General features: G+C 39.6%; 1 protein-coding gene across 9 annotated transcripts in view; it reads left to right on the top strand.

Moving 5' to 3' along the window:
* LOC119650260 overlaps positions 1-15135 on the top strand; it is a 286586-nt gene that overhangs the window by 89569 nt on the left and 181882 nt on the right. For all 9 annotated transcript variants that reach the window (XM_038052862.1, XM_038052864.1, XM_038052863.1 and 6 more), the window contains exon 2: positions 11181-11265. The gene's annotated coding sequence lies outside the window, so the exon portion shown is untranslated. The remainder of the gene's footprint in view (positions 1-11180; positions 11266-15135) is intronic.

Genomic DNA, 15135 nt, shown 5'->3' with positions numbered 1-15135 from the left:
TTGGTTCACTTTGTTTCCGCTACCAGTTCTCAAACGGTGTTAGACTGATGAATTGCTTTCGTGTTTACCACGTCACTGAGAAAGCTCCTTCCCACGGGAACATTCCACGTAAACGAGAAGTTTAAAGTTAATTCGAATGCTTGGAATACTTTACTTTCCGATAGATATATCAATCACGGTTCTCCCAAGCAAACAGAAGTGGTAGGGAATGTTTGCTCTGTATCTTACCGTGATGTATTTGCTCTAGCAATCACAGAGAAACGACGGGAGTTCTTGCGGAAATACCTCACCCTTCGGAGCTCCCGTTGCTCCACAATGTCGACTTCTGCAATATCCCTTTGTTCAGGGTGAAAATAGAAATAAAATTGATTTCAGCCAAATTGCGTGCATTGAAAAACGGCGAGGATTGGCGCGGGGCCCTACTACGGTGCAGAGGAAAACACTAGAAGGGCTTAGAATTGTTGAAACACTGCTGTGGTACGCTACCTACCAAAATGCACGTCTCACAATCCTTTGCTAGTCATTCCAGCTTTTTCCATTCAATTGCACTCGTGACCACTTCATCGGTGTATGGTCAGTCTTGCAAGGTGTAATCGCATGCATATGGATGGAAAGCAATATAGTGAGGGACATTCCATGGAAATGAGATTTTTAAATTTCAGTAACTCGTTTAATTTCTTTTCAATTCTCTGCAATTACACACACTTGTGACTTCGAACCTTCCAAACTTTCAAAGGAGACATCTTGACGTAACTTTATATTATATTAAATTAATACAATACAATTTCTCTTACACGTGCATGTTAATATCCAGTTGAAGAAACGCAAATTTAATAACTGACTTCAAGTCACTTAATTCCTCCTTTCTTCAGAAGTGTATAAAGTAGTAACCTAAACGCTGTTTTCTGGAATGCCAAAATCACAGAATGTCAATTCGTTGTTGAAAGAGAGAAAAAATTAAAATTTGCAGCCCTACAGCTCTAAGGCAGCTATTGAAATGGACAAAAGCGCTTGATTATGGATTGCTGTGCCTCATGTCAAGCGGAAAATCTCTTTTAATGCAAATCGTGACTCAGTTCGAGTTAAAGGCATTTAAAGAAAATGCTGTTGAAAATATAGCGCAAATCATGTAGCCGTCACTAAGGGGGACAGAGAAACATCTAAAGATAAGTAGGAATTTGGGGAAATAAATTCCTGTTTCACTAAAGAACATTTTTTTTATTCCTCGAGATCTTTCTAATATGAGAGACAAAGTTAAGATATATTTCGAAAGGATAAGAAAAGCGAGTTTAAAGAGAAGTGTTATTTTCAAAAAGATATTCATCATCTCAAATATCATCTCATAATAGTGTCAAGGAAAATTGGACTGTGAAGAATTTGTTTCGCTGTAGTGGTTATGTGTTAGTGTACCTATTGACCATAATATATCGATCAAGATGATTTTTACTTTTAAGAACTTTAGCCTTGCTTCTGTTCTTAGGTTTTCTCTCTAGTGGCACACAATGCCCACAGAAATCAATCGCAATGACCTGTGAGTATTCCCACAAGATCCTATAGCTCTTCTTAATGAAATTCGAGCAATGCTGCTGGCGCTTTGGTTTATTTTTTCCCATCAGCACTTTGTACTGATCCATTTCTGGTTAGTTCACCTATTATCGCTCCTTAAACTCTTTTTCCTCTTTCCTCTCCCAGTTCGACAGAAGTGTCCTGGTCCATAAAACGGTGTTTCTACTACTTTCCTAGCCAGCTAATCTGCTCATTGCCTTTTAACCTAATAAGACCTGGAACCCAGAATATCCAGACCCTATTGTATATTAGCCAACCAGTCAAGCCATTCCCAGACTGGTATAGAGTTTACTTAGTTGGACGTATGTAGTTTGATAGTCGAAGTTTAGCTTGGCATTTGTCTAGAAATTTTCTTTTAGTTTCTTCTTCACGCGGATCCGGTGGCCTATATCTTTTCCGAGCCTTTCGGTAATCTCGGGGCAAATGTCCTAAGATATCGTATTTGAAGTGTCTGTCTTTGAACTCTGCCGCCGCTGATAACCCAAAAGCCTTTACTATACTGCGAATTTTTTTTTTAATTTCCAATTCCTTACTTATTTAATGTATATTTTAATTTCGAATTCCTTATTCACTTTCAAGTGGGTCGGTATAAAGCGGCGCTTCTTTTGACATAAAATCACTCTAAGCGATTTCCATGAAAGTTTCCTTTGGCGGGATAATACCCGCAGACTTTGTTCGCAGATCTAAAATGGCGTCCTTTTAAGACTCGATTTTACAGCGTTCGATACAGTCTATGTATGCCGTAGTTACCAGTCTTCCAATCTCTACTGCAAAATTCTGCAATGTTTCATCAACCATCTGGGATAAATTGCTTAGTCCCATAACAAACCAAATATTTGACCCCTTGTGTTGTAAGAGCGGAAACAACACCTACGCGCCATCGTTGGCGGTTCACTGATTATGGGATTACTGTACGAGAGCAGTAATTGCAGGAATGTCATCGTGAATGAAAAATCGATCGCTCATTTCCTTCATAGGACCATCGAAAATTTGCGGCATTTGAGGCATCTTCCACTTCCCTGGCCAAACTAATAGCAAACTCTCTCGTCACGTCACGTGGCCGATGATCTGCGTAGCACCTGAGAAAGGAGCATTTTTGATGGAGGTCATCCAAGGTATTCCGAGAAATTGGACCAGATCAAAAGTAGAAAAAATCTTTTCTGCAGATGCAGAGAAAGACAGGACGGCGAATAACTGGGACATAATAAGCCTCAGTTGACCATAATCATCTGTGATGCTGTTGGTTTTTGTAATGGTTTTATATTAGCTATTATTTTCTCTACAAATGTTACCTATTTAAATGGATTGGCTTAAATTTAATTATTAAAGGCAAGTCTACTTCGTGATATTCTATAGCGTTAACTGACAACTTCATTTTAGAAGCAAATATGTCAAAAAATGAACGGGTGTTAGGGCTTTCGCAACTTGCCTGTTGGTCGAGCTCGTTTGAAGTCCTTACAACAAATATTGGCAATGGTTGAGGATCGTTTTTGTTCGGAGGCGGTGAACATGTTGAGAGTTTTCCTTCGTCGCAATACTAAATCGGTTTTTTTCCATAAATTCGGTGAACAATCAGTGGCGACAATTTAAGTAAGCTTCGCAAAAGCAATAGTCATTCTTAGAGAATCGTTAGACGATTTTGGGGAATCTCAGTGCTTTCTGCTGCCTGAAGTCGACGCTTCATGTTGGCAGAACGGGAAAGTTGCCACGTGAAATCTTAATTAAAACCAGGCTCTCTCTTATTATGGGAGAGTAGTTCCGAAAATATTCACCGATGCTCGTTGACCAGTGGTTTCATTTAACATTTCACTTGACAATTTTCTGAGAGTCAAAATCTACCATTGATATTTTGTTTGAGGATTGAGGGATCCTAAATCCGCATCTACTTAATGTCGGGCTGAACCAAATGGAGAGCAACTTATTCCCTTTTTTTTGTTTTATGGACCCCTCGTTCGGGCTTAGCACTCACGCTTCAAAAAATAAAAAAAGCGGAGATTACTTTACGGTTTCGCATCAGGGTGGAAACAACTCGTGAGATGCTACTTCCCCTCTGCCACAGAAGCAGCGTAACCGGTTCGCAGGTATTAAACGCTCCATTATTTAGGCGTCATGTCATGTTCTGCTCACTCAGAATACTCTATCCCACAAATTAGAAGTTCAATAACTGTCAAATTTATGCACGTGTCTTTCAAAGGTGGGGGCTAACTAAAATTCGTATTACATTATATATTCACATTTAATGCTATTACCGCCATCTGTATGTGAGCTTACGAACTTTTCAGCCCACCTGGTACAACAACAAAGCGAAATAAATATACCGGCCAAGTATAAAGATTTCTGAACATAGTAGATGGGTCTAATGCGAAAATTTTTATTTAAACATTTTGTTTTTTTTTTTTTTTTTTTGTTTCTTTTTATGATGCTTTCTATTACAATTCTCTTCTTTCGATTTTCCATGGCCTTGAGAAGCATGTTCTCATTTTTTTTCCATTCTGTCCCAGTTTTCTTCAATGGCAACTTTCAGCTCCGATAAATCCTCATACTTACGCCCTCCAACATAAATACGGTTTAATAACTTCACCCATAGATTATCTATGGGGTTTAGATCAGGACTTACAGCCGGCCATTCGAACATTACGAAAGTTTGAAACGCCAAAAGTTTGTAGTTTTTTTCTAAAAGTCGTTCGTTGCGTTATCCTGAGGCAATGTCCTGCCTAGAGTCGGTAGATCATCACAAAACTTAAAAACATGTTCTCCAACAAGTCGCTATAATAAGTTGAGCCCATTTCATGTCTTACAAAACAAATTGAGGACCTTCTAAGATATCCAAAACCAGGATAATTAATTTGTATTGCAATTTGACGAATAGAATATCCCTTCGTTTTTAATAATACAAATTTCGCAAGTTCATCCACACTTGACAATGCACTTCGCGGTATTGTAAGTTCTTGTGTGAGGAACCTTCTATGCATCTTTTTCTATTTGTACATAGCTGCAAATTCAAAATAGTCACTCATATATTTCCAAACTGCAAAATATAGACATGTACATATTAGAGTCATTAATATAGCCTATCTGCTGGTGCTATACATCCTATTTGATTCGGGTGCTACCCGAAACTCCGTTAACATATACACACCTACCTCGACTAATTGATACTGATATACAAATAACCAAATAAAGTTAAAAGAAAAAGGTAAAAATAAAATCACCACATGCTTCTTGCTGTTCAAATGAGCAATCAATTCATATAAAATACAAAACCTTCACGATCTACAGCGTTGTTAATAGTAATTGAACTTCCTTCAAACTACCCATTTTGTCTTATTTCATACAAAACCTTAACAGAACAAGCCGGGAAACCGCAAGCTAGACGGTCAGGTTATGTTTGTTTCTTCTGTAAGTATATTTGAGTGCAGAACTATTCCATTTGTATATAGTTATGTTCGGTGAAGAAAAAATTGTGCGCCCCCTTTTTCCATATAAAAGGAACCACCACCTCCCTTGAAGTCAATGTGGCCAAATGTAATTTACTGCATGTATGTGCATTCAAAGTTCACACGATCACCAAATATCGGTCAATCGCTATAGCCGCTTCTGAGAAAAGTGCGTGTGACAGATAGACAGACATTGGACCGACTTTAAAAGGTTTGTTTTACCAAAAGAACTTTAAAAATCAGAAAAGCAGAAACGGGCTAACATCTCTTATCTCGGAATTCTCATCCTGTCCGTTTAACGTTTAACCTTTATGATCTCACGAAGTACACCCCCCCCCACTATCTACCAAAATAATCCTCAATGGTTTGAGTATTTGTTAATCTGAAGTCTTGTATATATACATATAATTGGTAATTATCGTTTTCTCCTCCTCCTTTAGGCGTTGTCCGGTTCAGAAACAGGATTAGCTCGTAATTAGTATTTAATACATTTAGTAAACGGTTTTCAGACAGGAGCGTTTTAAAGAAATTTTCCGATAGTTTACAGGCAGAAAGAACACGTATAGAAACCTGGTATAATGTATTTCAGACTATTGGCTTCCATGTTCTATGTGCCAATAGAAATCCCATATGACTCCCAACAAAATCCCATATGGCCCCCGTCAAAATACCACAAATCTCAAAAAGTGGTTAAACTGGCTGCGCGTCTTGGAATAGGGTCCTAGTATCTGTATAGTAACCGGTAATTTTCTCATGAAAAGTACTAATTTGATGTTCTATAACTTTGTTGATTTCAATACGATTCCCGTGAAACCTGCTAGTATCATTCGATATATAATATAATAAGCTATGTTACTGCAAAATTGGCTGTATCTACAATAAACTTAAGGCGGATTTGCAAATAAATTCCTAAAATAGGTTGGGGGTTGGATAGGGCTGACAACCCTACACGGAAAACAACTTGTTACGAAGTCACAACAGGAGCCTCGGACTGGACGGATTATACAACGACGAACGTGCGCTCCCTGTACAGAGATGAAGCTAGCCGATATCCTGTCCCAATATAGGGCTGATGCAACAGCGTTACAGGAGATGCGTTGGACAGGGACCGGTTTCCTGGAGAAGAACCGCTACACCATATATTATAGTGGCCATCCAGTAAACCATGTACTCGGAGTAGGCTTCTTAGTCAGCCAAAAAATGAAACCTGCTGTTATCGGCTTTGAAAAAATAACCTAACGGCTATGCACTCTGCGCTTGCGAGGCAAATTTAGAAATATAAGCCTCATTAACGTTCACGCCCCTACAGAGGAGACTGCAAAGTCGAAGAAGGAGACCTACCAGGCAGTAGAACGAACCCTCGAAGACTGTCCCAGATATGATATCAAAATCATACTTGGGGATTTGAACAGCGAAATAGGGAAGGAGCCCGTATTCAGACGGTACGTTGGCTTCCATAGCTTACACGAAAATACAAATGATAACGCACTGCGGATTATTCAATTAGCAGGGTCACACGAAATGGTTGTCGGAAGTACCTGGTTTGCGCGGAAAGCGGTCCACAAACGTAGGTTGGCTTCTCCAGACGGGACCACTTTCAACCAAATTGACCACGTGTTGATCGAACTCCCGCCACCTCTCAGCCTTGATGAATGTCAGAACATATAGGGGGGTCGATATATACTCGGATCACTATCTCGTTGGCATGGTGCTCCGAACTCGAATAACAACACCACCTAGAATACCCTCTGACAATCAGGTGAGACTTAACATTGAAGCCATCCATAACACAGCCCTCCGAGACACCGACAAGAGGGAAATGGATGCCGCAATAACCGCAGTCAACAGAGGACCTGGAGCTGAAGCATCAACAAATGATCTTCACAACCACCTGAAGAACGTTATCATTGATACGACCACAAACATACTTGGCCCCAGACGTAAAAGGAGTCGGAACGACTGATTTGACGATGAGTGTAAGCTAGCAACGGAACGGAGGAATGCCGCATACCGAGTAATGTTGCGTTCTCAAGGAGCGCGGGCACGCGCAGAGACTTATCACGAACTCCGTCGAGCGGAGAAACGACTTCACAGACGAAAAAAGGAAGCCTGGGAGAACCAACAAGTTCGTGAACTAGAAAAATACAGAAAGCAACAGCACCAGGCGCGCAAGTTTTACCAACAAGTCAGTAGGATGAAGCCTTATACACCTCGATGCTCATCCTGCGAAGACAAAGAGGGAAATCTGATTTCCGATAGAATGGGCATACTAGAGCGATGTGTTGAGTACTTTGATGAACTACTGAACAACCGGAACATCGGCGAGTTGGAGGTCCCGCCAACTAAAGATGACGGACAAATACTGCCACCACCAAGTTTAGGAGAAACAGTCCGTGCAATTCATCGGCTTAAAAATCATAAGTCGCCAGGAGTCGATGGAATTACAGCCGAATCGGTTAAATATGGAGGCGACCAATTTCACCAAGCGGATCATCAACTTGCACTTAAGGTGTGGGAAAGCGAATCAATGCCTGACGACTGACAAAGAGGCATTATCTCTCTCATACAAGGAAGATATTACGCAGTGCAGCAATTATAGAGGTATCACGTTGCTGAGTACCATCTATAAGATATTCTCCTCCATCTTGCTAGGCCGGATAGCCCCATACGCCCAGAACATCATTGGCCCATACCAAAGAGGCTTCACTCCAGGCAAATCAGCAACAGATCAGATTTCCTCTCTGCAGCAAGCGATGGAAAAAATGTTGGAATATGGACAACAGTTGCACCATTTATTCATCGACTTTAAAGCCGCCTATGATAACATAACCAGGGTAAAACTGTACACGGCCATGAGAGAATTCGGTATCCCGACGAAATTAATAAGACTGACTAGGCTGACCCTGACCCTCAAGACCATTCGACATCAACAACGGTCTACGACAAGGGGATGCCCTATCATGCGTCCTCTTTAACCTGGCCCTCCAAAAAGTGATCCTTGATGTTGAGGTAAATGCAAGAGGTACGATCCTCTTTAAGTCCACCCACCTACTGGCCTATGCTGACGATATCGACATCATCTGAAGAACACCCGAGACGTACAAACTGCCTTCATCCAGATCAAGCAGTCGGCGCGAGACCTTGGGCTGCACATTAATGAAGGCAAGACAAAATATATGGTGGCAATGTCAGCACCGAAGACGAACCAACCAACAACATCAAACCGCACTGGTCAAACAGGAAGAATAAGGATAGGGGAATACAACTTTGAGACCGTTGACAATTTTTCCTATTTAAGGTCGAAAATCACAACCGATAACAGCTATGATGATGAAATCCGCGCACGGTTGTTGTCAGCCAACAGAGTCTATTTCAGCTTGCAAAAACTGTTCCGCTCGAAACGTCTCACCAGAGGGTCAAAGCTCTTACTGTACAAGACTATGATCTTGCCAGTGCTCATGTATTCCTCGGAAACTTGAGTTCTTAGCAAGAAAAATTGCGAACTCTTGGCCGCGTTCGAGAGAAGAATCCTCCGAAGAATTTTTGGCCCCCCTACATGAGGATGGACGATTCCGTAGCCTACACAATGACGAAATCTATGAGCGATTTCATGACCGTTCGGTTTGGGATAAAATCCGGCTCAATAGGTTACGGTGGGCGGGTCACTTAATCCGTATGGATAAGGATGATCCCACCCGGAAAGTCTATAAGGGCAATATCTATGGTAGAAAAAGAAGACGAGGCAGGCCCTGTCTAAGATGGAACGATGGCGTAGGCCAGGACGCCAGACAGATTTTAGGGATATCGAATTGGTGGACCTCGGCGCAAAACCGGGATGTCTGGAGTTCCTTATTAAGGTAGGCCTAGACCGGATACCGGTTGTTGCGCCGTTGATGATGATGAATATGCTATTATTAACTTTATTTGACCAGATATTGAAATGGGGTGTATTCCGAGGCTTAGATTTTGTAAATGTGCATTACTGTTATTTTTTTTCAGATAGTGCGATTGAATTGGTTCTGAGAACGAGACTTGCTTCACTTTTTGGTACACACACTTTGGGTCCTCACTCTCCTGTGCTTCACCCAATGACAGAAATAAGATAAGATAATCGAATCCTTTCGTTTGATACCCCACATGATTACATCCAGTGAAAAACTCTCTTCTCCCTTCTTTCGCATATATTGGGAGATCCCTTAAAGTCAGCAGAAAATGATGGAACTCGTTTCACAGAAAACCTTGAAATGGGCGGGGGAGAAGTAAAATCGTAAGTTCTTCGTAAATGGAATTTTAATATTTCACTCGAATCTCAATTATTCTCGTTAATTACGAGGTCAGCATCCTACTCGCGCGAAATTGATAAGCTTGAATTGCTATAACTTTGACACTGATAGCGGGATTTCCATAAAATTTGGTATACATATCCCCGGTGCTGGTGCAATTTAGTACTCCTAGGATGAACCCAGGCGGGTTTTCCAGTAAATTTTTAAAAATTGATAATACTGTTAGTAAGTTTATTTGCGCAGATATTGGAATTACAGTCCACCACACTGCGTTTTTTTTTTCAGATTTTGGAGTTTGGTAGTTTTGGCACATTTTGCTCATGCACTTTACACTTTGGAAAGCACTAACCCCAATTGATTATATTCAGTAAACAAAATTGCATGTATGGAGAGCCCCCATTTAAACTACGTATTTTTATGTCAGTCACTGTATGCGTGGAATTTATAGTTCCATATGTTCACCAAATTTCGTTCGGATCGGTTTAACCGTTTTGGAGAAAAGTGCGTGTTACAGACAGAAAGTGAATTGATTTTAATAGGGTTTTGTGTAAAACAAAGTGATCACTATCCGGTATAATTATTTCGCACATTGTAGTGGAAATCCTTATACATAACTCTAAATATTTGTACTATTTGCATGGATTCGTTTCACTGGATTACCTCATTTTGTCTGCTTAATAATGCTCAATATTTCTCGAGAAGCCAGATAATATTGCAATTGCTATTCTGGATATAGTACTTTCCAGAATGGACTTACCTCGGAGAATGATTTTGGAAACTAGTACACAATTGAATTTCTTCATTAAACACAAATAGAACAATCACACAGTTAGAGTTCCTCACATAAAAACTACAAGAAACCTTTCATATCTGGAGCATCCAGCTTCAGTTTCTCTACTTGTGCTGTCTTAATGCATTGTGTAAGTACAAGTGAGAGTATCTGCAGGAGCTCGAACATGCCCACAGTTTACAACAATTCTCCGTCTAGCAGAGAGTCCAAAAGATGCCAAAGATTTCATAAAAACAAACAAGTTTGAGTTGTGCGATCGAAAGTTCCTCTTAGAACGACCCACTTTGCTTTCCTCTTAATACGAAAGAAAAAATGGTTAATTCCTGCCCTTTTGGTATCTGCAACATTTTGTCCATTCATCCGAAATTTTGAAACCTTACATCTTTCTTTTCTGCTAGGTTGGAAGGATAGATGGTGCATCTACAGTGTATGAACTCCCGCGTACTTGAGAGGTCTGCTCAAAATCAATAAATAGAAGATTAATCAATTGCTTGAGTCACCACCCAAGCCATTGCGGCTTATCAGTGATGAATACAATTACGTTCGTTTAACGCAACAAAGGACCCTACTAAGCGCTTCAATTGCTCACAACAGCACAGAAATTTGCTTGCCATTAATTAAATTGTGAGTCGGAATAAAGGCAACTTTATAGCATCTGCTTTCACTACAACTTTATTCAGTTTACTACGAGAGCAGTGCAATTTTCTGCTTGCTTTCGAATCAAGTACCGAAAATCCGATTTTTGTGTACGTTTATTCTCGATTTTCAACTTTTGCCCAGCTCTTATATGCTTAAGACGTACTTTTACGTCTTTTTCACTTTTCCAAATTCAAAGCCTGCACTCTGGCTGTCTGTTGAATAAGTTAGAGCGGACAGGGCTGTATTGAATGTAAGCGGTTGTCGGCAACCAGCCCGATCCTCCTTGCTCCCTGGCCTTATATTGTTAAATCGTTTCGTTTGCCTTCCCTTCTTCAACTTTCTGTAATGTGTTTCTCTCTAATACTGGCATCCTTATACGCTTTTATTCGATAATGTTAAGCATAGAGCACGTAAGTCCGCCTTTGTACTCTTTCTAACCTAACATATGTTTGTTTTTTTGTACAGGATATAGTGTGCTGTCTTGAATGTGTGTACCGACTTGTGGAACTCATCGCTATTAGCTAGAAGAACATAAATTGTAGATGAAAAAGTAAGTAGATGCACGCTTTACTTCTAATGGGAATCACATTTCCAATTAAAATTAACATCAATCTGTGGGTTCAGAATCCAGGACAGTTAAGATTTATACATAGCGTAACTCTCGCATCAAATCTTCTGGAGGATTTCTTTCTTATTTTCACGTAATCTAGGAAAGATCCCCAGCCAACAATAATCTGCCGTAGTATCAACCGGAGCGCATCATATTTCGATGATGGTGATATACATATAACCCAAGCAGTGCAAATTATACATCTATGAAAGGCTCGTTACCAAAGATTTTTAACGTAATTGCCTACCTAAGTATACCGGAGGAAATGATTTTCGATGGTATTATTAGCCTTGGAGTAATAATTAGTATCCAAATCACAAGAACAAGTGTTGATGGACAAATTGGTTCAGTGACATTCAGCTAATCTTTGATAACACATGCATCAAAGCTCAGACCAGAAAGGACCTTGTCTAAGATGCGACTGTATGCAGTTTTATGTATAAAATACCTAAACGAGAATTGATTTTTCCTAAATGAGAATTGATTTTTCCGTAGATATACACATAAGCCCACTTACATAGATCAACTTTACATCAAATTATGGGTATCGACTTATATGAACTTCTTCGACGTGAATGAACTTCTTGGCAACAAAGTGAAGCTGCCTGGGCTACCTGGGGATTTCAAGGCTATATAGAGTCCCTAAAAGGGATAAAAGGAAGGAGCCGCCCGAGTTTGATTTACTCCGAAGACAGAATGCAACTTTCATAAACTCCAGAGTTGAATCAGTACAGACTGTTTTGCAAGTACACAACGTACAAACAGGTAACAGAATTGCAAGGCGGACTGGAACATTGCCATCACCAATAAAAAATCGAGAGCTGCTATATTGCCTTTTAAACACTTCAAAGAACCTTACATAATTGGTATCTATCTAAAGCAGAACATAAAGTACTAAAAGCAACTTCTAAGAAATATTTTTCCGGCATGTCTTGCCCAGGACTGGGTGCTTATTTCTCGGTAGAAAGTTAAGATATTTATCATACCGAAGCTTGTTCGTCCATTCAAACCCAAAGAACTTAAGACAGATCAGCTTAACATCAGAAAACCAACATGCTTAACAATGAGGAATAGCCTGTGAGTCTGCTCTTCACTCTTTTGTTTCAAATATGGAGAATGTTACTCTGAAAGGCGAGTACGTAATGAGAGTGTTCGTGGACATTGAAGGGGCTCTGACTGTGCGCCTTTCCAAAAATACTTTGAGGCCGGTAGAAATTTAATTAAATGGGTTTATGCTAATTCTGACGCAGAGATTGCTATGTGCTGAAGCGGATATTGATCACTACCTGATAACAGAAGTATCGAAAGTTTGTCCCCGAGAAGGAGTGTTATTATCACTTTTGTCAAGTATGTTGATCGACTCACAACTATTCGAGCTACAAAATTAGCCAACACTTACGCAAGATCGCGGAGCCAAATTTGAAACCTCGAGCAAGAAATGGCCTTTCCCGTATGGGTAAAATGCAATATGATACTTTTCGACTTTTTTGAATGGAACTGTTTACTCCACTTCTAAGATGTGGATTTGAATAATCGCTAGAATTTTAAAGTCTCTGTAATGGATCTACGCAAATTGATTGGAATTCTTTCTCTATTTGGCAATTGCATCGAGCAAAAAGACATGCTCAATAGACAAATATAAGAAGAAATATTCAGGTATCCACCAAGAAGTTCAGCAGTGAACTATACATAAGCAAGTCGAAATATCGGAAGTCGGCGCTTCAGGTATGAAGGTTTTGTGTTCACCTTATGTGAGCAACTCTCTATGAACTTTATCCACGCCAACATATATAGAAGAGTGCAAAATATTCCATCATATATTGCCAAACAAAATATGCAAATGTACATACATACTGAACAAATAAATATTGTGCACAAAATTGATCTAACGCCACTTAGTTAAGTAACAACACTTAGTGTGTATTTGTTACACAGTTTTTTCTTTTAGTGCTTCCGTACTGTGATGTAGAAACAAGATTGAGGTTCCTTCTCGGTTACCTCGTATTTATATTTCCTTAAAATTGTTTACACAATATACATATGTTCCTTATCTTCTATGAAACTATCTCATACATAACACATATTAACATATGGTTCTTATCTACATAAAATGCTGTAAATCCGTAGATTATATTATCTTTTATTAGGGTCATTCTGAGCAGCGAAGATGCGCAAATGCATCTTCGTTTATTATTCAACAACAGGACATGTTGTGAAGGAAAACATTTGACCTGAGTCGGGTATGACGCGATATGTCAAATGATAAAGACCGAAATATTTATATGGGTCATACGGAGGAAAGAAGATGCGCAGATGCATCTTCGTTTATTATTATTTAGAACCAGGATTTATGCTGGTCGTTAAAAGATGCCGACGGTGCGGACGGTTCCATAACTTCTTCACGCATTTCCACTTGCACGAAAGTATACATACACACGTCAATCTAATTGAACACTACCCGTAAATTTCATTAACATATACATACGTATACATACACATGCCCGTCTCCAGTAATTGATATTCAAATAACTAAAAAAAATTTAATAAAGAAAAGCCAAAGTGTTTCCATAGACCGCGCCTTTCATATAAGTTCTCTTTATGCATATGATGATGACGTCATACACGTCCCAGAATGCAATAAATTTACATGAAATGCAATAATTTAGCTTCCAATGACTTTGTTAATAATAGTTGGATTGCTTTATATTATCAGCTACACTTTTGGGTTAATTTAAGAGGGGTTTTCGGATAAATTTCTAAAATATGGTACTATAATATTATTAATTTTACTTGTGCAGATATCGGGGCGGATGTGGCCTAGATTTCGTTTAGATGCATCATCATCATCATCATGAGTTTAGGATGACACATTTGGAACCCTTACTCCCTTATGTTTCATCTAATATCAGAAATAAAGTTTTGAAAGAATTCGAAAAGTACTAATCGAACCCTTTCATTTGATACCCCACATGCCCATACACTGTAAAAAAAAGTTGCACCCCCCCTCCGCGCCCCAAACTCAACCCAAAATGGCGCCACTCGGTACATGTAAAGGGACGCACGGACCACATGTTCTCATCAAATTTCGTGACAATTGGTTTAGCCGTTTCCGAGTAAATCTGCTTGGCTGACAGACATTGAATCCATTTTAATAAGGTTTTCTTTCACACAAAACTTTACAAAGCCGATGTTAAACACTGCACCAATTATAGAGGTATCATATCAGGTATTGGTCAACATCATCTCTAAAATATTCTCCGCTACTATACTAGATGGGGGTGTTTCACGAAGATTTCTGCCTGCCAGCAAATCTGTTTATTCAGCTAGAAGAACCATTGGGATTTCATTATGCACAGCTAACTTGAGGCTAGCATCCTCATCCCATAATGTCCAAGTGACCCAGCGCTCACATCAGGAATAATTTGTTTAGTTGGACGAGTTTAAACCGAAACTAGCTGCAACTCCACACAAACTGGCTTTGTTTATTTTCCCCTGATGATGTACCTATAGCGTGCCAAATGTGCTTCAGTTCCCTACAACTGTCCTTGATATGCCTACACTCTTCCTCTATTGTCCGCCACCCTGGAGTAGTGGAATCTATTACAAGTCTCTCAAGGCCGCCAGTCATCATATACCTCAACCACTGAGTAACTTCGCTTAATTCGTGTTTGTCTTTAGTCCAAATCTGCTTTCCTCGCTCTCAAAATTCAAAGCCATTTGACCACTTTCAAATGGCTTTGAATTTTAATGATTTTGCCATCAAGACCAAGAGGTTAATCAGGACGTTGTTCATTGGTTGTAAGTGGTTTC

This window comes from Hermetia illucens, chromosome 2 (genome assembly GCF_905115235.1).
Source record: "Hermetia illucens chromosome 2, iHerIll2.2.curated.20191125, whole genome shotgun sequence".
NCBI lineage: Eukaryota > Metazoa > Arthropoda > Insecta > Diptera > Stratiomyidae > Hermetia > Hermetia illucens.
Note: the sequence above shows the minus strand (reverse complement) of the source record. Positions and strands in the feature narration are given on the sequence as shown.